At 44.8% G+C, this 25526-nt stretch overlaps 1 protein-coding gene across 1 annotated transcript in view; it reads left to right on the forward strand.

The window, feature by feature from the left end:
- Positions 1-375: 375 nt before the first annotated feature.
- The window catches only part of Serpine2 (serpin family E member 2), a 67657-nt gene continuing 42506 nt past the window's right edge, over positions 376-25526 (forward strand). Inside the window, exon 1 of the mRNA XM_042679251.1 lies at positions 376-528. The gene's annotated coding sequence lies outside the window, so the exon portion shown is untranslated. The remainder of the gene's footprint in view (positions 529-25526) is intronic.

Raw genomic sequence — 25526 nt, forward strand, 5'->3', positions numbered from 1 at the left:
CTTTCCCAGAGGGGCTCCCCCGGGTGGGCGCTGGGGTTCCCCCTCTCCACACCCCTCCGGCGCCCCACGTGCAGCTCGGGCCGAGGGAGGCGTGGGGGAGCGGCGCTTTCGGGGTGCCGTTCCCCGGGCGGGGAGCGCCCTGGGGCGGAATCCGGGCGCCGCGCGGGCTGGGTAGGGGCGTCCTGGAGTCCCGGCGCGGGACGCGGCGGCGGGCTGGCACACAAAGGCGGCGTTGGCGGCGGCGGCGGCGGCGGCGGGAGGGCGGGGCGGGCGGGCGGGCGGGGCGGGGGCGGCGGGAAGGGGCGGGGGCCGGCGCGGCGAAGGCGATAAAGCCCCCGCGCCGTGGCCGCCCCGCTCGCGCTGAGGGCTGCACCGGCTGCGCCGCGTCTGCAGCCGCCGCCGCCTCTCTTCCTTCCCGGGCCGCCGCCTGCGCCGCCCGCCCTCCGTCCTCCCCACCTTTCCCCCCCTTCCTCCCCTCACCGGCTCGGGCCGCGCTGCCGCCACCTGGGGGACCCGACCGAGGGGCCGGTGAGTACGCGCGCGGCGGCGGGGCGCGGCCCGGGACGCGGGCGGGGCGCCGGGCACCCACCGACCTTGCGCCCGGCCGGCCCCGGGGGCGCGGCGGGGAGAGCGGAGCCCGCGCGTGCCCGTCGGGGCGGTGGGAACTTTCTCCGCCTCCCTCGGGCAGCGGAGGCCGGGGCTGGGGGCGCGCCCGGCTGCTCCCGCGTCCCGCCGCCCGGCTGGCAGCTTGGGGATACCAGGTGCACCCCCGAGGGACCCCCGTCCCTCCGGAGACGCCCTTCTGTCCCTGCCGCCGATCCGGAGGGGGTCGGGGTGGGGGGGGCGGGAGGAGTGAGCGGGATCCGGAGCCGGGGCTCCCCGCACCCCGCACTTTCCCCGTGCGCCCTGGACCGGGAAAGACACAGGGACTCGGGACTAGTTAGCCCGGCCCGCGCGCCCGGGAGGGGACCGGCCCCGCAGGGGACAGGCGGGGCGCAGGGACCGCTTTCCATTGGGCTTTCTGCCACCCGGGGTCCCTCCCCCCCCCCCCCCCATCCATCCATTGAGCCGGTCTGGACTCTCTCCTCGGCTGTGGAGATGGACCTTGGGAGACTGGTTAGTGACTACTGGTAAGCTCAAAGTGCTCGGAATTTCCGGGCGGAATGAGGTATTTCATCTGGCCCCCGCCGAGCCGGGAGAGAAGGCTTGTGTTACATAAGGCGACACTCCACCTTCAGGTACGATGGAAGATGCGAGTGGAGGTTTTTATTGGGGGGGGGGGGGGGATGTGAATGAGCAGCATATAATCCGTGTCTCGGGAGAAATCCCAAATGCGCTGTTACCTTGCTCTGACTACTTTTGTAGAGAACATTCTTCTAGGTAGCATCCAATATTAAATATACATATAGATATATGTATAGATATTAAAAGTGAAGGTTTGTCTTCCTCTTTTTAAGACAGGCAGCCGCTTACTTCTCTGAACCGTTCTAGAACGGTTTATCTTGGAGATTTTTAGGTCTGAAGTTCAACCAATGTCAGTCTTGCTAATTGGTTTGTGGAAAGGACACTTAGAAATGGAAGGTACTTGGACCAGGATTGGTGTCTCTAAATTACTAATTCTGTTGTTTTTGCAGAATTTTAACCAAAAAAAAAAATTACTAAGCTCTACAGCTGGTGGTGCTAGCCTAAATAAGCAAAGATGTATTTCCCCCCCCCCCCAGTTTCAAGTTTTGAATGTTTATTAAAATAATGTTTGGAAATACTGTACAGCTAATTATGAGCACACGGTAATTATTGAAGGTCATAAGATGTTCTCTCTTTCATTCTAAAAAAAACTGAATCTATACAGAGAATTCCTAGTTCCTATGAATGTCACTTATTAATGCAGTGCAGTTGCCTTTCCTTCTCTCTCTTCTTCCCTCCCTCTTTCCTCCCTCTCTCTTTCCCTCCTTCCTTCCCTCTCTCCTTTTCTTGCTTCTTTCCTTTAGTCTTCCTTTTCTCGTTTTGTCTGTCCTGTGCCAATGACTGAACTCAGGCCTGAGCCCTACTGCTGAGCTGTTTCATTCAAGGCTGCCACTCTACTACTTGACCCACACATCCACTTCAGGCTTTTTTGGTGGTTCATTAGGGAGAAGAGTTTCACCAACTTCCCTGCCTAGGCTGGCTTTGAACCATGATTCTCAGAGCTCAGCATCCTGAGTGGCTGGGAATACAGGCGTGAGCCACTGGTACCTGTCATTAGTGCAGTTTTGAAAGAACACCCATTACTTGTCTCCAGAGGATTTTGCCTTTCAGATCTACCTTTGGATGACGGAACCCCAGTGGGAGATTGAAGTGGAAGAATTAGAAATGAGGTATCAGGTCCCCAGTCACACCTCTGAGTTGTTGTCCATTGTGTCCTTTTCCTCCAGCTCTTTGCTTTTCCCCTTTTTCTGATCTCAAAGTCCATGGAGATCGTGCAGCATTAATCATTCCTAATCTAGGGGCCTCACCATCCTAATGACACAGCCTTTGAGCCACATCCCTGCCACACGGAGTCAGAAACTCCAGTATCTTATCTCTAATACAGAGGTCCTGCCGCCCCGGCTTTGAACTGGGCCTCCATTGTATTTTTCCACACAAGAATGCCCAGTGCCTTTCCCCTTCAGGTCCAGCAGGTAACATAATGGCTAACTCCCCTGAGAAAACAGAGGTCACCAGACTTGCTCCACATCGTCCTGTGTCCCCTCCCCAGAGCAGAGTTTTCTGTATTGACCTGGCCATCCTCTAAGTCCTAGGTACCTGCTATTGCCAGGCTTTCATGTGTGATAAATATTGCTCTTTGGAGACATATCATTCTTACAGACAATCAGATTTTTAAAAAAAGAACAGAGGCAGGGAACCAATGGCTCATGCCTGTAATCTTAGCTACTTGGGAGGCTGAGATCTCAGGATTGATATTTGAAAGCCAATCTGGGCAAGAAAGCTCATGAGACTCATCCCCAAGTAACTACCAAAAAGCAATGAGTGAAGATGTGGCTCAAGTGATAGAGCACCAGCTTTGGGTGAAAAAAATGCTCAGGGATAGCATCCAGGCTTTGAGTTCAAATCCCACAAGTCAAAAAAATATGAATCAGGTAGAGGGAGAGAAGGAAAATGAAGCTGAATTGGGAACTTCTTGTGACAGTGACTAATGTCTAGAGCCGAATCCTGGCTCCTCCCTCTCAGGAATCTTCCTCCCCTATCTAATTTTATCTTTGGACTCCCCTTGTGTACTCTTTTTTCCAGTATTATTATTATTATTTGGTCAATTATAGGTCTTGAACTCAGGGCTGTCCTTGGGTGCTGTCCCTGAGCCCCTTTGTGCTTAAGGCTAGCACTCAACCACTTTAGCCACAGTGCCACTTCCGGCTTTTTTTTTCCTGATTATGTGGTGCTGAGGAAGCCACTTCCAATTTTTGAGTGATTCATTGGACATAAGAGTCTCATAGACGATGGGCCAGCTTCGAACCACCATCCTCAGATCTCAGTCTCCTAAGTAGCTAAGATTACAAGCTTGAGCCACCAGCACCTCACTGTACTCTTCCTTTTTCTTTAAGCATTATTTTTAACTGCCCTAACTTCCCTTCTTCCTGCATCCCTATCTTGCCTGTGGCTGCCACAGGCTACTTTAACTAATTCTGCTTTTCTTCCCAGCTCCGCCAAGCTGGCCGCAAAGTCCTCAGTGTAGAAGAGAGCACTTTGCATCCAAGACCTTTGCATGTCCTCCAAGCCCACCTTGCCTCCCAGGGCTGCTGAGCTTGACACTGTGGAGCCTTTCTCACGCTTCTGGTTTTCCATCCGCCTCTCTGGCATCTGTGGGCCTTGCTGGAGGTACCCAGGATCCTGTCTCCACCTCCTCTTCTACCAAAGATTCTTTGATGAAACCCTTAGCTTATAACTTTTACTAGACTGACATCCAAGTCAAGGCCTCTGGTGTTAGAATCCACTTCCTGTATAATGTCTTTTATGCAAAAAAACAAAACCCACAAAAGGTCCACAACTGATTTCTGCTTTTACTGCCCACCGCCTGTCCATTTCATCATGACCGTGAATTTGTCTTGAGTGTGTTTGTTGCTTTTTATTTTGGCCATGGCTCCATCCTTCCCTCCATGTACAGGTAGAAGCCTGCTTTGAAGTGCGACTCTGGAACCTCATCTCTGAAAAGTCACCCAGTCCTATTGTTTCTCTGTGCTGTGATGTTCCACAAGCCTCCGCTGTGGTCACATAGTAGGCACTGTGCCACTTAACACTGGTAGCTATATATGTCAGCTCAAATACTATATACAGAAGTTGAGTTAATATTTAGGAATCAGGAACCATTGCTTGAATTTATAGCTTTTCTTAAAAGTTAGAAGACCTAGAATATGAAGCTCCTATTTGCATGGGGCAGCCCTTGGCTACTGGTAAGTTTCCAGGACCTGTCTGCACTGGAGGGGACCTCCCAGAGGGCCTTCTTTGACAGTACCCTTCTGGTTCCAGTGGCTTCTGAGCTCTGAGACAGCCACTGGCATCTGGGGATTCTAAGACTTACCACATGGTACCCCATTTCCAGTTTGCTTCCTGACTTCCACATTATTGCTAGCATACTAGACCCTGAAACCTGAAACTGTTGACCTCCCCATAGAAATTCTACATCTCTCTCTTGGTTTAGGGACAAATCCCATGTCATTGTAGTGGCTGTGCCATGCCACATTCCCTCAGATTGCAGGGTGAGCTGATACCTGAAGTTCCCAGAAGGCTTTCACTGGTGTGAGGTGACTACAATAGATTCTAGTGTTACCTCTGCCCAGACCACAGCCTCTGCTGTCTAAAGTCATCTCCTCAAACTAGTCGCCTTCACACCTTCTTGAAAAACCCCACTCCCAAGCCTGTCACTAGTGTCTCACTGGTACCATACTCAGGAGGCCGAGATTTGACATGGTTTGAAGGTCTCTGGGCAACAAAGTCCATGAGACTCTTATCTCCCAGTAATCACCAAAAAGCCAGACATGGAGCAGTAGCTCAAGTGGCAGTATACTAACTTTGTGTAAAATAAAGCTAAAGGACGGTGCTCAGGCCCTGAGTTCCAGCCCCAGGACCAGTCACAAAACACACACACACACACACACACTCCACCACCACACACACACACTCCACCACCACCACCACCACTACCAACAACAACAACAAAACTACTCCACTCCCAGGAGGATATGGAGCAGGCTGACATGCATCTCAAACAGAGACTAAATGTGAATGCACAGGCTGCCTCTGCCCTGGCTGCCCTTGAACCAATGTGGGCTGCAGGCTGCGGTACATTCCCAGGGTCACTGTCGTACATTCCCAAGGTCACTCTCCTGCCTTGGACACTCTTAGCCCAGTGCCCAGGTTCCTCACAGTCCCTGGCCAGGGAATTTTCCATAGCACTCCAGGGTCCCACCAGGCCATTGGTAATGACCTGACAGAGTCTCAGCTTTCCTCTACCTCTTCCCACCTCCTCTGTCTTGTCCCCTTTGGGGAACTTTATTTCTAGCCCTCTGGATTTTTCAATAGTTTCCTTGTAGCATGGAATTTCCTACACCTCCCTGCATTCACTCCTGCTCTACCTCTGCCAGGGATTCTCTTCCTCCTTCTACATTCAGTGTCTGGTTAATTCTTCCCTCTTCCAGACGTAGATCAAGTTTAACAATCACTACTCTCCACCCTCGGCTGCACACAGTATGCGCATGTGTGCATACCCCGTGCTGAACACCTCTGTGATGACAACTGTTGCGTTTTAGCAACACCCTTTACTTGCTAGATTCCAAGCTCTGTGAAAGTGTGCCTGTGTTTAACTCCTCTTGCACCAGCCGTGTTGTGCAACCTGAAAGTGTTTAACAAATGCCTGAACCGAACCAAGTGCAGGGCATACTTTATGGAAGAGCAGGTCTATTTCAAAGTTAAGGGAGTTTCTAGCCTAAGACCTCTACTTCTGGTGGTGCTCCTTCAGAATTTTTAGATTATATTTCACACTTTTAAAAAAATGGTCCATTATTTTTATTTTTTCCTACGCATCTTTATTAGCATCCATTAGCAGTCCCGAAGTGGGCTCATGTTGACATGTCCATGTATGCACACAGTGTACCTTGATCAGACTTGCCCCAGCTGGAGCTCTCCCTACTCCCCCTCCCCCTCTCAGACCAATCTCAGCATCCACCCTTTAAAAACTTCGGGTCAATCAGGTCTTTTGAGGTAGAATATTATTGAGAGAAAAGTCTGTAATAATTTGGATTATCCTGATCTGATGCTTTTTTGGTGGTTTGTCCTCTGGTAGGGGGTGGGAGGGTGAGGGGGGGTGGAGTTCCCACTGACTGGGCTGCACTTGGCCTTTAACTCTGTGTATGAGGTAGGTGAATGCATTTACCCTGCTTGGTGACCTTGGGGTGCAACCTCTTAATGGCTTTTTAAGCTTTTTTCTAAAAAAAAAAAAAACAGTTTTATCCTGGTGCCAGTGGCTCATGCCTGTTATCCTAGCTACTCAGGAGGCTAAGATCTGAGGATCACGGTTTGAAGCTAACCGTGGTAGAAAAGTCCATAAGACTCTTACCTTTAAGTCATCACAGAAAAAGCCAGAAGTGGCACTGTGGCCCAGTAATAGAGTGCTAGCCTTGAGCAAAAGGAGCCCAGGGACAGCACCCAGGCTCCAAGTTCAAGCTCCAGGACCAGTCAAATACACCAGCCAAACAAACTAAAACTTAGTTTAGCCTTTTATCATGACAGTGCATTGGCTGTCTTTAGACAAACTTAGTGGAAAGTCCCAGGAGGATCGTGCTGGGCTGCTGACAATCTGTATAGTCCATATAGAATTAGCTTTGCTTGCTTTTCAGAGGGTGGCTTCCTTACTAAAGGCGTACCAGAGGTTTTTTTTTTTTTAATTTAAATCTATAACTTCTTGGTTTTCATTTTTGATACAACTTGCCCTTAAGTCTAGATGAATTTTTTCTTAAGAGCCTTCTTCTCTGCTTACATGAGGATTTTGTCTTGTCTCTTGTTTGTAAGCCTATGAAATCCTTCAGTATTAGTACTGCTCCAACATGAACATGTAGTTTGTATTCCCACTTGGATGCTTTTATAACAGTATTAAATAAATTTGATGTCCTATACTTAGACCTTCTCTGTAAATCTATTCCTGTCTTCTCTTCCCAACCCATCCTTCTTCAAGAGTAGATTGTATGTCTGATCTGGAAAGTAATTTTGGGTTTTAAATACATACCCTGAGGTCTTGAATGGAAACAAGTGCAATAAACTTTGGGTTGTTTCTTATCTGTCTTGGCATTCCCAACTTGTCTAAGACAAGTAAGAGAGTTCTATCTTCTTACTCCTTTGAGAGGTGCCCCTTCTAACGAGTATATGGGGTTTATTGACATAGTCAGTGAGTCTCCCCTTTATTCTGGGGTAAAGTTGCTGCATCTGGATAAAAATTCAGTCCTGAGAAGTCAGCCTCTCTGACAATATTCTATTAGTGTTTGAGGATGGCCACTGAAGCTAAGCTTAATCTCTAACTATGCAGAAGGACATTGGTTGCAATTTGAGAAACATGTCCCCCATTGTATCCCAAGGGAGAAATGGGGTGGACAGCCTACTGCAACATCAGATCAAGAGCACCCAGACTCTTGCTGCAGTGAGCTCAGACCTAGCTTGTTTTTTCAGAAGATAATGTGAGAATTGGAATCCACTGTGCCTTTCTATTTTTATCAGTTCATTCTTAGGAGAAAGATAACGTGGTGGAGATTGTAATGTAAACATCATAAGAAAAAGCTCAAAAGCTTTCTTGTAGCACCTGCAGTCCTGGTAAATGCACTTTGTTTTTCTACCTGCATCCCTGCCCCCCAAGTGGGGACTTTGGTAACCTGGGGAATTTCTCTTGAGAGCATACCAGAAATAGTATCAATACCTTCTGTCTCCACCCTCCCAGCTTTCCTCTTCCATGGGATGCTAACAAATGTAGCTATTAAGAAAAAAGGGGCGGGGGGGGGGGGGGGAACCACTTGCTTTAATCCTAAGCTTATAGGGACTAAATCTTGGAAATGGAGGCTGGCTATGTGAGAGAATTTAATACAAAATACAAAACCTGATCAAAAATGACAAGAGGTGTGTTTTTTTTCTTGTTGTTTTTGTTTTCTTTTTGTCTTGTTTGTACATTTGTCTGTCTTTGGGAAGGTAAGAGGGGCACAGAAATGGAGGGACAAAGGGTGAACAAATGTGGCAGTGATACTAAACACTGTGGAAAATGAGCTATACAATTTGTGGGTGGGATGGGAGGGGAAACCTGGGAGAGAGCGAGGGTTGGGGTGAAATGGTTCAAAAAGAAATATACTCATGTCTGACATGAAACTGTCACGCTCTGTATACTCACCTTTGTAGTAACTCCATATACATGTATATATTTTTTAATGACAAGGTTTAGTTGGGACTGGGCTCGGTGCTGTAGCACTTACTACTGTGCCTGAATTCCTGAGTTCAGTCTATCCCTTCCCTTTCACAATAAATTGATGACAAATGCAAATAAATGCTTCTTTTCTTTCAGGAAAGTACTATGTGATTAATGGAAGTGTTTGCCTCTATTAAAATTCATTTTTTCTTTATTTGTTAAATAAGAAATCTACTTAAGAAGTTTTTTTTAATATGTATTAAAGATGTGGTCTTTGCTCAGATTATATAAATGATTAACTAGTGCACTACAGGGAAAAAAAATGCCAGGGGAGAGCTACAGCTGGTGGCTGGTGATGCTCATGCCAAAGGTCCTAACTGCTCTGGAGAATGAGATTGAGAATCAAGGTTCAGAGCCCTCCTGGGGAGCAAATCCAAGAGACTCCTAGCTAGCAAAATGCTGGAAGTGGAGGCCTGATTCCACTCTCTATGAATGCCAGACATCCATGGAGAAAGCCAAGTGAGAGGAAAGAAGCCCTAAATTCAAGCCCCAGTACCAACAATAACAAAAAAAGGAGAGCTATTATCTTACGTGACAGAGGACACTGGCTGTGATGTTGCCCAGATCTAGAAACTGAAGGTCTGGAGGCTGTCTTCTCTTTCTTCTTGCCTCCTGTCTCTGATTCTCTCTTTCCCTCACTGACCATAGCTGCAGGCATACTTTTCTATGTTCCTGATAAAGAGGAACTGCCAGTTCTTTCCTGCCAATTCTAGTTGGAAAAATCCTAGGAAGGAATTCTGATTGGCTCTGTTCCTGTCATGTGCCTTCCTCTATTACCAATGGGTGTGATCAGTAGAATGGGTGCTGTGATTGGCTGAAGCTGAGTCACATGTTCAGCCGTGTAGCCAAGAGCTGAGAGAGTTCATTGAAAGAGGGGTGCTAGGTAGGTGAGTTACCCAACTGGCATTAGTTTTCAGTTGACAGAGACTCTGTCATCTTGAACCTTGAGCATAACTGTTAATGTCTTTCCCAGGCCTACAGCTGGGTCCAAAGATTCTAGAAACACTGAAGTGTCACACCACAAGCAACACAGTTTCTGTGTGTGGATGCCAGAGCCAGTGTGTGTCCATGCCAGGGCTGTAAATGTATGAACCATGAGCAGATAGCAAGAATTTCAAAGATTTATCTCAGCAATAAGAGGTTGCTTCGAACCCCACACACTTCCTTTCAATATACTGTCTGTGTGCTGCATGATTTCCTCCAGTCACACCCAAAACACATGAGTGGAAAGAGGTCAATATTTTCAGGTTGCTTGCCATAATGTTTGTATGTCTTTGGGCCTCCCTAGTTTGTTTCTTAGATACTTGTTTTTGTTTTCCTGAGACTGGCTTCTAAAATTAGTGCTGACCTTTGGAATTAGAAGGTAGAGTACAAAGAAGTAACTTAGATTAAACTGGATAAAACCCATCCAAAGAACAAGCATGATTTTTTTTTTGTTTTTTACTAAGGTGCCTAATTGAACTCCGGGATTTAGCTTTTCTTTTTCTCATGTTTATATTTATCTTTATTTTTAAATGTATCATTTCTAAATAGCTCCTCCAGAGTATAATAATTAAGAGTGTGGACAATGTGGTGGCCAGAGTACTTTGGTTTTGATCTAGATTCTACTGGGAGCCATAACCATGTCTCTAAACTTCTTCAAGGTCCAGATTCTTTGTCTGCAAGTTAGGCATAAAGGTACTCACCCTGTGAGTACTGTGAGGAGGAAATGGAGAGTATCTATTAGGTGCTGTACACAATGGTAAGAGTGGTGGTAACTTAAAGAACATGAGGTGGCCACAGGCGTGGTGCTGGGTGCTATGTGTCACAGTAATACAGATGAACGTCCGGTTTCTCCCCAAACCCTGTTTCTGCTGTGTCTTTAACCTGGTGAGTGAGTGACTTGCTCAGTTTCTAGAATGACGTGACATGACACTCAATGGGTAATGTTTCCTGGTAATCAACTACTCCTTGTAGGCTCAGGCTATTTGTATATTGTCTAGCTAGCATAGGATGGCTGATTCATGAAAGACCCTCCTTCTGACTCTATCCTTACGTTTGTTAAAGAAAACCAGCCCTGATAGCAAGAATTCTACCAGCCTGGGTGCTTTATTTCCCCTTGAGTTAGCAGTGAAGAATGAAAAAATGTGCAGTAGGAAAAAGAATCATATTGGGTGTATTATTTGGGTCCTTGCAGGTATAGCTTCTAGAGCCTTCTTTTTTTTCTGTTTTTCATACAGGGGGAAAATGTCATTCTGTTGTATTAGATGATGTTGAGTTATCCAGAAAAAGTAAATACATGTGCTCAATGTACCTAAAACACATGATTATCTAACTATGACTGAATCTCCTTATTATGTAAAAGAGTCCTGAGGATATTGGATTCACATTAACAAATATTTCCAAATAGTACAGAGTGTATTTGCTGCTGCAGTTGATATAATCGTTGGAGGATTTTATAGGCAGATATCCATTTGAGACTTTATCCAGCCTTCAGAGTGTATGCCTATCTGTGAATTGTTGTTTAAACAGTGGGATGGGAGATGTCAGGAAGATATTATGTAATGGCTTGTTCTAAAGAATGTTCTTTTAAAGATGTAACTTTTCTCTTTGGAATTAATTTGCCAAAAAAGACTCATTCTATCTGTCAACTCTGTATTCGTTTCTTAATAACAGGTGGTTAAAATGGCAATTTGCAGGATTGGGCAAAGATGCTAAGGTATTCATAATTAACTATTCTTGTGCCTCAGCATGGCAAATTATGAATCTTCCAGTGCTGATCATATTAATGTGAGTTAATTCAGCATAGTTGAAATAAGGAAAGATAGCCATTCCCATGTGTATGTCACTAGCCTAGAACTTACTTCGACATGATAAGTACATTTATTATTTATGTGTGGTGGCAAGTTTAGGCTTCTGTCCTACTGTTCACCTTGTCTTACTTTGTGTCTTACCTGCCTGGTGAAGAACCCTCAGGTCTTTCCTCCTTCTGGGCTGCTTTCACAGTACCTGACACAAGGGAGCCAAAAAGATGCTGCAGAGAGGTCAGGGAGTGAGGCATATTTGAATGACCCTGCGGAATCCTATCAACCCTCAGGCAGTAAAGTTAGTGTCGTTAATAAAAGTAAGAAATCTGAGAGTCAGTTGTGTAGAGAAGGCTGGTGATGAATGTAGATGTCAGATCTGTGTGATCCCCGTGACGAGAGTTTTTGATTCTGAGACACTTTTCCATGACTAAAGCTGAACGGTATGGCTGAGCAACAAGGTAAGACCCCCCCCCCCCCCACGGATGACAAGGTAGAATATTGACTGAACAGAGAATGAATTGGAGGATCAAATGAACTTAGGTTTAAACCTCAGCTCCACAATTCATTACTGTGTGGCCCAAGCCAAAGATTGCCTTCTCCATGCTCCATTTCCCCAGCAGGAGAATGCAGATGATGAGATGTTTTCTTCACAGAGATGGGTCATCTTCATCCTGTTTCACAGGCAAGGAAATGGGAAATAGACTGAAGTCACTTGACATGTCAAGTGCAATGGCAGAGCTGACTTCTGCTCTTGACTTAAGAGGCTTGTTTTGAATATCTACTGTGGAGGGGCACAGATGGATCAGCAGAAGAGGTCAATCTTTGAGTGTCTTTCCCCCTTTAGGTAGAAAAGTCTTCTCTATGATGCTTTAACAGTTAAAGACTGCTTACAGCTGGGGTATGCGTGGCTCAGGGGATGGCAGCCAAGGAGCGCAGTGTCTGTAGTGGATTGAAATGAATTATCTTAGAGTTGTTTGCTTTGTATTGTCATTGTGCACCATGGTAATACATATTCTTCCACGAGAGCAGACTGATCCCACTACCCACACCTAGCTGCTTTGCCCTCCACTCGGGAGCCATCAGCTGTCAGAATGAGTGATGCTAATAAGGTGTTTGGCAGCTCACACTGACAGTGGTCAGTGTGGACTGGGTTGTTGGGTTGCTGCACGGAAGTCCTTTCCCTCACACTGTAAGACTCAAGCAAACCAGATGCCAGTAGCTCATGCCTGTAATCCTAGCTACTTTGGAGGCTAAGATCCTGAGGATTGCTGTTTGAAGCCAGCATAGGCAGCAAAATTTGTGAGGCTTTTTTTTTTAAGTCAGTCATATGTGAACCAAAGACCTGGGAGCTGTCCCCAAGATCTTTTGCTGAATGTTAGTGCTCTACCACTTTGAACCAGAACAGACCACTTCTGCATTTTGAGTGGTTGATGGAGAGTCTCACAGGGACTTTTCTGCCTGGGCTGGCTTCAAACCACAATCCTCAAATTGTAGCCTCCTGAGTAGCTAGGGTTATAGGCATGAGCCACCTGCACCTGGCTAAGACTCTTATCTCCAATTAAACCCCCAAAAGCCAGAAGTGGAACTATAGTTCAAGTAGTAGAATACCACCATCCTTGAGCACAATGGGTCAAGTGAAACACCCAGGCCCTGAGTTCAAGCTCCAGGACTGGAGCACACACACACATCACCACCCCCCCCCCCTCCCATGCCTCCAGGAGATGTCTGTGAACTGGATAAGAGCAGTCATGATGCCCTGGCGCTAGAAGGAAGTCTTGATTGATGGGAACTGTGCAGCTCCGAGAAGCACATGGTCCAGGATGGTTCTCAGATGAGGACTGTGGAGGCACCAGGAGGTTGAGGAATGAATGCTGGAGAGCCATGGGATTTGCTCCTCCCTCGGTGACATATGAGGTCAGCAGTGCAGGCTCTGGGAGCTGTCTGGGAGAATCGGGGTGCAGATCTAAAGCCCTCGCATGGAGAAGTAATGGAAATGTCTTGACAAGGTACACAAGCTAAGTCTATGCACAAAAGGAAGTGTGGGCATGCAGCTGATGAGCGTGAGTTCTAGATCACCCTCATGGGTAATACAATCTTCATTTTTTTTTCTTTTTAATTTTTCTTGGCTCTCCACCAAATCCTCAGCTTCACAGAATTGGTATATGTTGATTTATATCAGCTAAGAACTATTTGTTTGGCTCTTTAAGGTTGAACAGAAGCAGATAACTCCTTTGCTGAGAAGAAATTAGTTCCCTTAAGAAAATGAGATTTTTTTTTTTACTAGATAACCTTGGAAAGGCAGTAAAATGTTACTCTCGCAGAAGTTTTGCCTTGATTCAGTATGCATGATTCCATGGCCCAGGAGAATATATGGGACTGCATAAATAGCCTGTCCCTGACCAGCCAATCCTGCCTGAGTATGCAGGATTGAGCCTGTCCCTGATCAGCCAATCCTGCCTGAGTATTGCCTGAATATGTCATCAAAAGGCATTAAAAGGTAGAAATGTCTCTACCAAATAGTGCGTCTGTTTAAAGACTGTGCCTGAAATCAAGTGAGAACTATCCTCCAAATTATTCAACCAAAAATGGGATCTATTATCTTCTTAGATCCTTATAAGACCTTTCTTGTTGCAAGGTCCCACTATGTTCACTCACCAGAGTTCACACACAGGGCTAGCTAGATGAAACCAAGTGCCGAGAATAGATGGGGAAGGCCGATCAGCCTGAAAGCCCTGGCAGTAGCCAGCACATTAATGCTTAGTGAGGTTGCATGATAAAAATAAAGAAAAATAAGAAATGTGTGTGCGTTAAATTTTAGAAAAGAGGCAAAGATATTGACTACATATTTCAGATTTCTTCCTGAGGTGATAAGCATACAATGGCCAAATACCTTCTATCCTGTTAATGAAGGTAGGTAATGCTAAGGCTGTTACCTGACTTATGTAACTATAACCCCTCTGTACATCACCTTTACAATAGAAATTTAAAAACAAAATAAAATAAGAAATCCAAACCAGTCCTGTAACTCAGCACAAAGGGAAGGTATTTGTCACACACATAAAGCCTAAATGGTCACGCATATGTGTGTGTGTGTGTGTGTGTGTGTGTGTGTGTGTGTGAAGCTCAGCCTCCTAACATTTTGTGCCTTTAATTTATTAACAGGCACTTACCAAGTTCATGGTCCTGCCTGTATCCAGCTGATGGTACCAGAAAGGTCACAGGGTCACATGTGAGATATTTTGATGGGCCAGGTCTGAGAATAACATATATCACTTCTTCTCCTGTTTTCCTAAGTCAGCCTTCAGCTCACTCCCAGCCATAACAGAGCCTGGGCAATGTAGTCCAGCTCAGTCTAGGACTGGGTGATGAGGAAATAGATTGGCTCTGCGACTTCCTACTCCTCTGATGATAAAGACTATTAAAGGTCACTTTTTTGTTTGTTCTATACCGCACTTATTCATTCAGTTAATAAGTTAGCAATGAACAGAACTTGGACTCGCTACACATAGTATTTCATTGATCATTTTAATTTACAGATGAGGATATTAAGGTCAAAAAAGGACAGTTGATAAATATCTTACTGCATGAACTTTAAACCACATTCCTATACTGTTTTTCTTACGTTAATACTTATAAGAAGGTTTCATTCTGACATAGCCATATATGCATAGAGTGTGCCGTGGGCAGATTTCCCTATCCATCACTCTCCCTCATCCCTTCCCTACCCTTCCCAAGCCAGTCTCCACAAGCCTCATCATTCCATGCTCACACATGCATATTTTGACCATAACTATCCTCCTTCACACTCTCCACTCACCCTGCCCCTACCACTGGTGATTAAAGAATTTATATTCATGTACAAAACACCATGAGAATAGAAAAGATTTTTAAGTTTGAATCGAGTAAAAAATGAAAAACATTAGTATTAAATTATTTTAGATGAACTAGTAAAGGTCCCTTTTTACAAAGGGTCTGCTATAGGAATCATGAGTCGAGATTTACTTGGGGGAGCATTTGTTTGGAGGGACCATCAAGAGCTTCCTACAGCTCTGGGTAGATTTTTCAGCGCCAGTGTCACACACGGCTTGGACAATAGTAAGGAGACACTGTTCCTGGAAATTGGTTAGAAACTCTGCAAGTGATGGAAGGCACTAGAAGAGATGCCAGGGGAAAATCTGAACTGAATTGCTTCCTGGAAGGTGAGCATGGGCAGAAGAGAGCATGAGCAGAAGAATGCTATTCTAGTTCGCCCTACATGTGATTTCACATCTTAGTCACAAAGTTTGTTTAGTCTGGTTGACCCAAACTTGTTGTGGGTGGTGAAGACTTCCTCGCTGGGAAGAGAGGAAGGTTAAATTAAGGTTACCTGAGAAACGCCTGCTGTCTTACCAGGCACCTCTGTCTGTGTGGCTGTGCACACAGTGGGAGCTTTCCTAATCGCCATTGACGCTGCTCACCGCCCACTGCTAGTGATGATCATCTTCGTATTAAGAAATGGAAAAGTTGTTCTCTCCCCACAAAGTGTAACCTCATGACAAAAGAGAAGCTCAGTCCCCACCCCACCTCTCAAGAGTGGGGGTTGCAAGATGTTATAGTCCAGCTTAGATGGAAGGGAGAAAGTGAATGTTGATTCGTAATCCTGCCAATCCTGTTCTCCTGCCTTTGCTTTGAATGTGGCTGAGAAAAGCAGCCACCTGGTACCACCTCAAAGTGAGTTGCTGTCCCAGTGCATAGAATTAAAAGACCTGGGGCAGTTCCATAGGGCTAGCAGGAGTGGGACCGTCCCGCAAATGGGCCACAGAAGGCACACAAAGTCACTTGGTACGTTTGATTATTTGGTACAAGAAGCCGTAGGCTTCTTGTTGGTTTCACATGGCCTGGCTGCCTCTTGTTGATAATTTTTATATAGCCTTTGAATGTTGTTAAAAATATCCAAATGATTTTTGTCAGATAAAGTTTCCTTACCTCAGCTACAGAGAATTTTCTAGTCAATTGATAGGAGAAGTGTAGCATAACAACAGTTACACATACCCTTTGTTCCCAAACTTTGAAAATAGCTTGTGCACCGACTATAGCTAATATTAGACAGTAGCCCCCTGGAGACTGGTGAATGAAATAGCTAATTTTGCATTCATTTTTATCATTTCTATTTCTACTTGTTGCAGGTTAAAGGTTTTGTGTCTAAGGAACAAAACAATCCATTGTTGCTAGTGCTTGTTTGCTCAATAACTAGGTCCTTAATTAATATTCCTTTCATTCTCTGCCCATCCTTTGCCACCAATGGTCACCACAGCAGGTCCTCTATCTTGCCTGTGAGGAGCAGTGCTGGCTGCCTTCTCTGTACTTGCTGCCTCCGACTGACTTGCTTCCTGGCAGGACACTAATAATCCGTGTTATTGCATGGGAAGGCAAATAGCCACCTCCACATTTGTGTGCAGCTCTTAATAGTTTATGTTGCTTCCTGTCTTCCTTCTTGGTGCTTTAAGGCCTTCTGTCTCTGTCAGGCTGTCAGCTCTTGCAGTTCCCTTCAGGTTTGCCATTTCTCCCATCACGCTGTCCCCTTGGCCTAGAATCTCAATAGCTGTTTTGTTAACTAGAAAGCACATGAGCTATTTGCACAACTTTTAGAGTTCAGTTAGAAATGGAACTTGATCATAAATCTTGTAACCAAGATCATTGGTTTCTGAGCACTCTTCTTTAAAATGGCACTTAGACAGTTCTGTCTCTACCCACACAGGTACGGGGGGGGGGGGGGGCGGGGAGAGCAGCCTGCCAATATTGGGGTTTGAGCTCAGTACCTCTTGTTCTTACTTAGCTTTTTCACTCAAGGCTGCTGCTCTTCCCCTGGAACCACACATCCATCTCGAACTTTTTGCTGGTTAATTGGAGATAAGTGTTTTATGGACGTTTCTGCCCAGCCTGGCTTTGAATCACATCCTCAGACCTCATTCTCCTGAGTAGCTAGGATTGATTACAGGTGTGCTCACCAGCACTCAGCATCCATCACCCTTTTGTTTTAGGTCTGAGACTGGGATGCTTTCATTCATTGCCTAGTGTTCTGCCAACTGAACCACGCCTCCAACCCCAAAGCATTAGTTATTTCTTTTTTTTTCCATTGCCATTTTTTGATTGATACCCTGGGCCAAGGAAGTTAGACCAAGAGAGACAAAGGATGCATGTTTTTTTTCCTCATGTGAAAGTTAAATCCAAGTTATAAATATATTTGTAAACATATGTAGAGTCATATGAGTAGGTACACAAACATTAACCAAAGTGGTATATGCAGGGGAGAATTCCAGTGGTGTAACTCCTTTGAACAACTAACTTGCAGTCTTAACAAAATGACTACCAAGGAGCTTGTATTTGAGATGTTAGGGGTATGAAGGAGTAGACAAAGGGAAAGAGGAAAGATAGGAGAATGCAATCACAACATTTAATAAGCATATAATGTGAAAATGAAATAGGAAATTGAGGGGATGGGTGGGGTTGGGAGAGATGGGGGAGAATGATGAAAGGGATGACACTGATCAAGATGTACTCATAAACCGACATGTTGAATTGAACCTGTTTTGTACAAGTACTTAAAGATAAATTTGTAATAATAAACTGAGAAAGAATATGGAGCTGGCTACTGCTGGATCACACCTATAATCCTAGCTATTCAGGAGGCTGGTTTGAAGCCAGCCCAGGCATGAAAGTCCATCAAATTCTTGTCTCCAGTAAACGACCAAGAACAGCCAGAACTGGAGGTATGGATCAAATGGTAGAGCACGAGCCTTGAGCAAAGAAAGCTCAGGGACAGCACCTTGGCCCTGAGTTCAAGCCCCAAGACTGCTACAATAAAGAGAGGAAAAGAGATCTCAGCTTTCACTCCTTAGGGAAGGATCGTCTTGGACGTGGTGCCTTCCTCCTGATTAGGCATCTGTGCTGCCATTTTCTCTGGGCCTCAGAAATTTGAATCAATCAAGTCTAGGAATATTTGCTTTCTCAAGAAAAGCAGTTCCATTTAAGCCATTGGTTTAAAAGTCACTTGGAGCATTAAAAACCTCCAGTCACCAATTCAGAGTGTTAAAATTTAGGAATGGTTGGGGCTTCAGGCGAGCAATATTGAATTAAGTGTGTTAGAGCACTTTAAGACAGCGTTTGATTGTACCTTTAAAATAGGGAATGCAAATTGAAATTCCTCTTGGGTGCTTTAAATCATGCATTATATGTGCAGTATTTTCAATTAGCCGCGGAGAAAAAAATTGCCTTCAGCATGGCTGTATTTTTACAGCTGGGAATTGCTCAAAGAACACTATTGACTATTTCATATGTGTGAGATTTATTTAAATGACTCATGGGCCATTTGCAGTTTAACCAATAATTGAAAATATTGTTGCAGTATGGCAGGTCAAAAAGTAGGAAGTGATTCTGCATTCCTGAAGAGGTGCTACAAGCACAATGAGTATTATTAGAGGGTTGGACAGGAAGTTCGATCACTAGAGACAGCCCTTCCATTCCAGCCTGGCTTTTGCACCACACAGAAAGGAGTAAAATGAGTAGCTCTAAAAAAAATAGAATGGAAGAAAGACAGCCTCTTCAGTAAGTGGTGCTGGAAAAATTGGTTAATCACCTGTAGAAAACTAAAGCTAGATCCTTATATATCACCCTGCACCAGAATCAACTCCAAATGGATCAAAGACCTCGGAGTCAAAGCAGACACCCTGAAAACATTACAGGACAGAATAGGAGAAACCCTCTGTCTCCTTGGCACAGGCCGAAATTTTCTTAATAGAGACCCGGAAACACAACAAATCAAAGAAAGGTTGGACAAATGGGATTGCATGAAGTTGCAGAGCTTCTGCATGGCAAAGGACATAGCTAGCAAGATCAGTAGAAAGCCTGCAGATTGGGAGAAGATCTTCACTAGCCAAACAACGGACAAGGGCTCATATCTAAAATATAATTGGAACTCAAAAAATTAAATTCCCCAAGAACAAATCCTCAAAGAAACAACTCCCCAATAAATAAGTGGGCTAAAGACTTAAAGAGAAACTTCTCTGAAGAGGAAATAAGAATGGAGACACATGAAGAAATGCTCAACCTCTCTAGCCATAAAAGAAATGCAAATCAAAACAACATTGAGATTCCACCTCACCCCAGTTAGAATGGCTATAATCAAGAACTCTAATAACAACAGATGCTGGAAGGGATGTGGACAGAAGGGAACCTTACTGCATTGTTGGTGGGAGTGTAAGCTTGTTCAACCACTTTGGAAAGTAGTATGGAGGTTCCTCAGAAGACTCCACATAGAGCTCCCCTATGACCCAGCAATCCCACTTTGGGGCATTTACCCAAATGATCACAAACAAGACCATACTAAAGCTACCAGCACAACGATGTTTATTGCAGCCTTATTTACCATTGCTAAGATATGGAACTAACCCAGATGCCCCTCAGTAGATGAATGGATCTCGAAAATGTGGTATATATATACAATGGAATTCTATGCCTCCATCAGAAAGAATGACATTGCTCCATTTGTTAGGAAATGGGAAGACTTGGAAATAGTTATATTAAGTGAAATAAGCCAGGCCCAAAGAAACATAGGTCCCATGGCTTCCCTTATTTACAATAACTAGTATATATCTGAGACAAGCAGAAAGGGTCAAATAAGATGTTGTTAAGTGAAATGAACCCCAAGATAGGGACACAAGTGGTTTTTTCTTTCTTGCTATTGTTTCTAACATATTTATAAGGTACCACGTGATTTTTTTTTTGTTGCTTTGTATGTCCCTCCCTCACAGTATAACCCCTGTTTTCACTGTATTTGATGTTGGTATAATTTGGAGAGGGGAAGGAAAAAAACATTGTTTACATAGGGATACAGCTTGACCCATTGCAACAATGAGATGTACAAGACGCTATGTTGAAAATTGATCTTTACAATTTAAGCAGGGGTGGAGGGTTGTGTGTGGAGATGTAGTTGTGGAGGTGGGAGAGCAGGGATGGTAGGGGAAAAACAAAGGAGGAGGCATCAATGCTTGATAAGAAATGTACTCATTTCCTTGCTCATGTGATTGGAACCCCTTTGTACAGTATTTTCACAATAAAAAAACTTATTTAAAAAAATGAGTAGCTCTGAGATGGTTCCTCCAACAAGGACTCACACAGGGGTGTTATGGTGTTATTTACTTTCTGGTGTGTGTGTGTGTGTGTGTGTGTGTGTGTATGGTGTGTGTGCGTGCGTGTGTGTGTGTGTGTGTGTGTGTGTGTGTGTGTGTGTGTGTGTGCCATACACAGGTGAAAGGTCAGATTGGATGTAAGAGCCCTGGCCCTCCTGGACTGTTCTCTTGACTCCCTGTCTCCCTTTCCCATTACTTACCCGCTTCTTCCTTCCAGCCTCACCCGGAATCATGATGCAGAAAGCGAGATAAGGCTCTCAACATGGGTCAACCTGTCCCTTTACAGAGGTCCATGAACTTGACTAAGGATTTGGAATGAAATGGTGCAAATGGCAGTTTGGTAATACTTTTGTGATGCAGACAAAGCACGAGTGAGAGACTGGATGGGCAGAATAGGAATTTTTAGCCTTCATCATAGTGGCTTCTAGCCTAAGGGATATTTCCACTCTTTACCAAGGACATTGGTCTCTGTTGCAAGATCCTTGATTATCATAAGTGGGAAGAGGATGTTACAAGCTTCTCATGAATAAAAGACAGAGATACTGCCACAGATTGTATAATGCACAGCTTCCTACGACATATGTAGTATAATGCACAGCTTCCTCCTCCTTTGCATGTAAAAATATCCTGCTTTAAGTGTTCTTTTTTTTAAGGACTTCCCCAAATACTTTAGCCCCTAATCTCCTGGTAAGATAGCAGTACTGTAATTGACTGTTGTATATCATGTAAAAGGCTTGACTTCTTTACCGATGCCCCAGTCTTGCAGCAAGTGGCCATGTGCTATGCTGGATTCTGGGGGTACAGTGGTGAACAGGATAGATGGGGGTCCCCACCAGGTTCATAGACACAAAGAGAAGTACAGATAGCAAATGCTGCGTGTAGGGGAACTTACACATGGCAGTCTGAAGCTGAAAAGGGTCTGTAGGATTCAGTGCACCTGGAGAAGAAAGCTAAGGCCAGGCCCTGCCAGGCAGTGATGGGGGCGGGGGGTTGTGGGAGGGGAGCTACACTTCCTGAGAAGAGCCTGGGGAAGCCATGGGAGGTCTGGAAGCCTGTCTTGTGTGGAAAGCTTTCTCTCAGCACACTCTGGAGCACTGTAGGCAGGTATTTGGGTCTAGGAGACTCATTCTCTTTTAGGGAGATTGGTAGCTTGGAGCGTTGATGAAGGAAATCGAGTGAGTTACTATAGCTGAGAAGTCGAATACGCTTGTTAGGGTTTCAGTGTAGGAAGAGAGAGGGTCATTCCCAGATTCTTGGCTTCGATTCTGGGAGGATGGTGGGCGATACCACTTTTTGAGACATTTTAGGGGTTCAGCTCCAGTCTAGAGTTAACGTGAAAACTGCTAAGGAAACTTCAAACTAGCTTTCAACCTCACTTTTCAAAAAAAGAAATCCTGTGTTTTAGAATCTGCTTGCAAAATTGTGGGCCTTTTCTTCTAGATTGCTGTCTCTTTGGGCAGTCATCTAGTCTTTCCTGCCTCAGGTGACTATCCCTCGAGTGGACATAACCATGCTAAGGGCCATCTTAACATCCAGCCTTCGGCTGCGGTATCTCTCAACCACCAAAACAGGGCTGCATCTGGCTATGCCACACGAAGACTTTTTATTTAAAGGTTGCTTTAGTCTCCTCTCCTCTTGCCCTATTTTAGTTTCAGGCTGGTAGTAAAACAACAACAACAACAACAAAAAAAAAAAACATTTCTTATTCATGAGCTTGGCAGCCTTGGAAAAAACACAAAGAAAATGGCCAGTCTGATGCCCATTTCGCAAACTAACCAGGGGTCATCGGTCATTTCCTGACCCGGCCAGGCCCCTTGAGTCTCATAACCGGACTCTTAGGTCCCTCTTGCAGTAAAGAAATATAGGAAATGGTCTGCAATTGGAAAAAGACCAGAAGTAAAGGAAGCAATTTTAACTTCCTTTGGAGTTTTAATTATCAACATTGTTTACTATTTTGTAGTTGAAGTAAATGTGTGTGTGTGTGTGTGTGTGTGTGTGTGTGTGTGTGTGTGTACCTGCTAATACTGGGGCTTGAACTCAGGGCCTGGACACTGTTCCTTAGGTGTTTTGCATAAGGCTGGTGCTTTACCACTTGAGCCTCAGCTCCATTTGCAACTTTTTGGTGGTTAATTAAGGATAAGAATCTCACGGGCTTGGGCTGGGAAGGTGGCTCAGTGGTAGAGCGCTTGCCTTGCAATGCATGAGGCCCTGGGTTCGATTCCCCAGCACCACATAAGCAAAAAGAAAAAAGCCAGAAGTGGCGCTGTGGCTCAAGTGGTAGAGCGCTAGCCTTGAGCTGAAGAGCTGAGGGACAGCACCCAGGCCCAGAGTTCAGGCCCCACAACCGGACCCCCCCCCAAAAAAAAAAAGAATCTCATGGGCTTATCTAGCCAGGCTGTCTTGGCACTGTGATCCTCAGATCTGAGCCTCCTGAGTAACAAGGATTACAGGCATGAGCCACTAATGACTGGCTAGGTGAAGTAAATGCTTTGAGCCTCCCAAGGTCAACACTTCAGCGCATCTCAGCCCTTTATGGTGATGATAAGCACCAAAGTAATGGCCAGTAATGGCTGAAGCCAGTATTACAACCATTTGATGGATGGAAGAACTGAGGCGTCATGAAGTTGTCACACTTGTCAAAAAAGTGCCACCACTGCTTGTGGCAATTTGAGCTTGGATGGTTTGTCTCAGGGACTTTCCGAAGCCAAGGGTAGTGTCCTAGATGTTTTCCTTCCTTCTTAAAGACTTTAAGCTGTACAACTGTGCAAAAACATAATTGTTTGGTGCCTTTTAAAAGGGTAGCTACTGTTTTACTCTGCTTGAGATACTGGACAAGGATATAAATAATGCAAACATTGGTCTCAAAGTACAATGGCATTTGTTTGCTTACATTTTCATGTAGATTTTGATTTTCAGATAATTACAGAGTCCTATGCGATTGGAAAAGAAATAATGATGCACAATAAATTCATACGCCTTTCACCTACTCAAGAAAAACCAGGACATTGGCTGTGAGGCATTCCCTCCATCCCACTCAGATTTCACCAGTGTCACATGCACTCATTCGTATGTGTTTACAGTTTTATCACTTGTGTGGATTTCTGTGGCTACCACCACAGTTAAGAGGTAGAAAACTATTCATCTGAGGACCCCTTTGTGCTACCCTGTGTTGGAGTCCAACCCTAACTCTCTCTCTTACTCTCTCTATCCCTGGCAACTGCTGATCTCTCTATCTTCGTAACTTTGCATTTCAAGGATGTTATGTAAAGAGAATCATATATATGTAAGTCTTTGGAGATCAGCTTTTTCACCCTCTCAAGACCCTCTTCCATTGCCCGAGTAGTAGTTTGTGGCATAGACATACCATAGTTGGTTTAAATATTCACCTAAGAACTTCTGGATTGTTTCCAGTTTGGGGCTTAGGATATTATAAATGGTGATGTACAGGTTTTGGGGTGAATATGAGTTTTTATTTCTGTGCGGTAAATGTTCAAGGTAGCTGGTGTGTGTGTGGTTTAAGTACACACATTGTGTGTTTTGTGAGAAATGTTTTCCAGAATAGTTGTGCCATTTTGTACTCTCACAAACAACAATTTCTCTGCATCCTCTTCCTCAAATTGGTCATTTTCATTTTAATCATTCTCTAATCAGTTTTAATTTGCATTTCTCTAGTGGCTAATGTTGAACACTGTTTCCTGGCCTGTTTTGTTTTGTTTTGTTTTGTTTGCCATCTGTGTGACCACTTGAATTCAATGTCTCTTCCTATAATTATTTTCCCCATCTCTAATTGGATTGCTTATTTTTACAATGGGCTTAAGAGCCCTTTATGTCTTCTAGATACTCGTTCTCAATCACACATGTGGTTGGCAAATATTTTCCCTTAATCTCTTCATCATCTTTATATGATCTTTCGCTGGGCACAAGTTGTTCATCTTGATAAGGTCCAATTTCATGGCTTTTCAGTTTATCAGGGTTTTTTTGTTTTGGGGTTTTGGGTTTTTGGGCGTTTTTTTTTTGTTTTTTTTTGTTTTTGGCTTTTATGGCGTACGTGCTTTAACTCTAAAAAAGACTAGGCTTTTGGTTCCTGCCTCTCATGGTGTGCTGTGCTGAAGCGAGAGAAAGAAGTCCAAGGAGCGGGTGGACTTTGAAGTCGGAGAGCTCCCTCTGGCTTCTCTCTAGTTTGCACTCTGATGTGAGCTGCAAGCAGTGAACTGTTGGGTTTCTGGCTCCCTGAGGTCTACTGAGTCTTGCCAGAGTTGTAAGAGGATGGCAGCATGGAAAGCAAACTATGCCTAGACTCATCCACGATGCTCTCTCACAACAGACACTGTCCTCAAGACCCCTTTCCTGGAACACTTACCTGCCCTCTTTGTTCAGTGACATACAGCTCACCCCAAGGGCTCCCCATGAGCCCATCAGAATGCCCTCCCTCACCACTACCTGTCCCTCCCTCCCAGGTTCCCTTGTTGGACAGTCTACTAGCTGTCTGAGTAAGGTAGATATGAATGCAGGTATTGGTTTAGTAATGGTGGGGTTTAAGTCTGTTTCCCCCTCTACAATCTACTCTCTTGAATTCAGTGTTGTTGATATTTTGGCCCACACAATTCTGGGTGGACAAGGGAACGTCTTGGCCTGGTTGGATTTTGAGCGATGTCTCTAGCTTCTCATATGAGATGCTGAAACACGTCTCTCTGCAACCAACCTATTGAAGTTGTGAAAACTCTTTTCAAGTATGGCCACGGGCATCCGAGGCATAGAACCACCCAGGTTGAGAAGCACAAATCCAGACTTAGGGTCAGGAATAGGGAAGTGGCTGGTTACCTTGATTTGATCTGTGCTTGTGGTAGACATGTGCTGAAATAGCAACTGTACTTCATTATGTGCTATTAATGTTTGGTTGGTTGTTTGTTTTAAGCTAGAACCTGGTCATTGGATCCCTGTTCTTGTTCTAGCACATGGGTGTTGCACTGGTATTTGGGGAATAGATGAGCCTGTTCTGAATATCAAATTCCTCTTTCTTGGGCAACCTTGGAAATAACCACCCTGACTTCAAAGGAGCCAAGTAGCTTTCACTGGGAATAAAAGGCCCAGAAGTCTGAGCCT

Source organism: Dipodomys spectabilis, unplaced genomic scaffold (genome assembly GCF_019054845.1).
Source record: "Dipodomys spectabilis isolate Male_0828 unplaced genomic scaffold, ASM1905484v1 ptg000051l, whole genome shotgun sequence".
Taxonomy (NCBI): Eukaryota; Metazoa; Chordata; class Mammalia; order Rodentia; family Heteromyidae; genus Dipodomys; species Dipodomys spectabilis.